This window comes from Arachis hypogaea, chromosome 11, assembly GCF_003086295.3.
Source record: "Arachis hypogaea cultivar Tifrunner chromosome 11, arahy.Tifrunner.gnm2.J5K5, whole genome shotgun sequence".
Classification (NCBI taxonomy): Eukaryota; Viridiplantae; Streptophyta; class Magnoliopsida; order Fabales; family Fabaceae; genus Arachis; species Arachis hypogaea.
The window spans coordinates 113,031,355-113,034,496 of NC_092046.1; positions in this window are offsets into that span (position 1 = coordinate 113,031,355).

Consider the following 3,142-nt stretch of genomic DNA (forward strand, 5'->3'; position numbering starts at 1 on the left):
CTCAAGAACTGTGTGAGGTGGGTCTTAGTTATTTATTTCAAGAAGACAACAAGTTGCATAGCAGAATAGAGCAGAATGTAAGATCAATTTTCAAATGCAAATCATTTGGTTGTGTTTTTTCAGATCTACGATCCGTTAAATATATATTAAAAAACTAAAAACCTGAGACATTAAAAATTAAAGCACAAACTATGGCATTTGCATATCACATCATAATCATTTTACGCTACCAACAACTAATTATATTTGATTTTTTTGTGTATGATACGATATTGCAATAGTGATGATCTTTTTAACTAAAACAAAAAAGAAAATGTTGTTTTAATTTCCAAGTAATAAATACTAGGTTTATTATAATTTTATAACGATGGTATAAGCGGCCTTATTTATTTATTGTGGTCAAAGGATACTATTCTTTCCTAAGGCGCAGACAAAGTTATTCAAACCATTTTTGTCAAATAATAATAGTAAATAATATTTGAAACATATTATGTGAAAAATATTACATAATTCCTTTAGTTGAATCCTTGTTGTACTACAAGGTTATATATATATATATAAAGAAAATTCCACTAGTGTAAACAGTAATAATTAGCGTATCAACAAATAATTTAGAGAGGCCAAGGTATATTAACAAGTTGTCCTAGAATATTTGTGTATTTGTAGAGAATGAGTATGAAGAAGCAAGTGGGTAAGATAATAATAATAAAAAAAAAGGATTAATGAGAAGGATAGAATTGAAGATGGGACAGAAGGGGCATAGTAGTTACTTTAAACACAAAATGCAATCAATGGGTTTTTATCACTTTAATTTAGACATGCATGACACCCTACGGATACATTTTGTTGCATTAGAAGCAGAAGAATTTTCATCCATGGCCCATGCAATTATTCCTTCCCTCCCTCTCTCACTACTTTCTTTCTGTCTTTCTCCCCTTTCCTTTCTTCTATTTTCTGTTATTTTTTATTTCTCCACTGGCAGATAATTAATAATTTCATCATTCAGATTCAACTTGAAACACATACTTACAATAAAGTTTGGATATTGATAATAACAAATTAATAAAATTCAATCAGTTCGTTGGTACATAATCGAATTGAATATTATATATAATTATCTAACATAGGAATTTGAATCTTGAAAGTTTATATATAATTGAGAAAAACAACATTTTGTTAACAAAGACATATCTGTTTTAAATCTTAATAAAGCCTAGATTACAAAAAAGTAATAAAGTTACAAATATTTTAGATATTTAATTAGAGATTTTCAATTCAAGTTGAATAAATGGAAGAAAAACAAGGTTATGAAAAATCAAAAAGGAGAATTAAAAGCTTAAAATTTTAAAGATTCAATAAAAATATATCTGAAATTGAATCAGAAATTATAATAAAAAATATATTTATATGTAAAATATATGTTTTAAAATATAATTTTTTTCTATTTTATTATGTTAAATTGATTAACTACGAAAAAAATATATTAATTCAATTTATTTTATGGTTTTTGAATGATTTTTCAGTTTTAACTGATTTAATTTATTTATAATCAATTTTTTATCTTAAACTTGATTAACATGAAGACCAATTAATTATCAATTATATCGAATAATTTTATAGCAAACCAGTTATAATTCAAATGACATAGTTTTTTATCCTAATTTTAGAAAAAAAAAATCCATAAATAATAATGTCCTAATCTGTTTATGAAGAGGTTTTGGGAGTCCAAATCCAAGTTAAATTAATGAAAGGCAGGACACAATAAGAATTTGAAAAATGTGAAAGAATTGAAGGAATATAGGAAAAGACAATTGAAAGGAAGTGAGCACTCGTGCATGAAAGTTAGTTAGTTGGAGTGCACGAGGGACGAGGGGTCTCTACAGACACAGTACATAGAATTCTTTCCTTCACTCTTTTGCTTTTTCAGCCATCATATCTATCAATGTGCTTTCTTTTTTCTGTTTAAAAAAAACACGACATCCACCACTGTTCTCTTTCCCTTCATTTCTTTCTTTTTCTTTGTCCCTTCTCCTCTCTTTCAATATCATCATCATATCGATCATGCACCATACGCATAGGTATTCGTGCATTAACCCCCATGCTTTTAGAATTTTTTAATTTTGATATGGGGAAGGTGCTGGTGTTTCGCAGCGTTATGGGGTTTTGGGGTGTTTGACGGAGTTGTGACGGCGTTGATGAAGAAATCGGTGACACCGATGGGTGGGACGAAAATCGGTGGGACCGATTACTGCACTCTTAGCTAACGTCTTCCAGCATCTACAAATCGGTGGCACCGATTTAATACCCCTTAGCCTCTCCCTCTCCCTAGCACAAATCGGTGGCACCGATTTAATACCCCTTAGTCTCTCCCTCACACAAATCGGTGGCACCGATTCCTTCCTCCTCAAATCGGTGCCTCCGATTTCTTCCCCCAAAATTCCAAAAAAACAACGCCGTCATAACAGTGTAAATCACCTGTAATCATCATATCCCAGCATAACTCACACCCCCAAATCATATCTAAAAAAATCAGCCATGCTTTTACTAATTCTACTTTTTCCATCTTAATTACTACTTATCTAACTATTTTCTAAACGATTAACTCTTTTTATTAACATTTATAGAATAACCTCCAACATTAAAAATTCAAATCAAGAACTATCAAAGTTAGTAAAAATAGTAGTCATTTGATTTGTTTAAACAATCCCCCAAATAATTAACAAAGAGTGCAGCCAATTAAAAATTTTTTTTAGAGAAAACGTAAACTTAAATTATTATGAGAAATGTATCTAAAACTTAATGAAAAAAGTTCAAAATCTTAAAAAATTAATCTAAAACCAAATAATACACAAACATCCAAAATCGTTTTAAGAATTTATTTTAAAAATTTCTAATAAAAAAAACATCTAAAACATAAAAAAGAAAAAAAAAACGTCAAAGATCTAACAAAAATAAAATATCCAATTTTTTTTTTCAAATTCTAAAACCTAACAAAATAAAACATCCAATAAAATATTAAAAAAGGAACATCCAAAAACTAAGAAAAAAACATCTAAAACTATTAAAAAATAATCTAAAATCCAAAAAGAAGAAACATCCAAAACATAAGAAAAAAATATCCAAAACTTAGAACACTACAAAA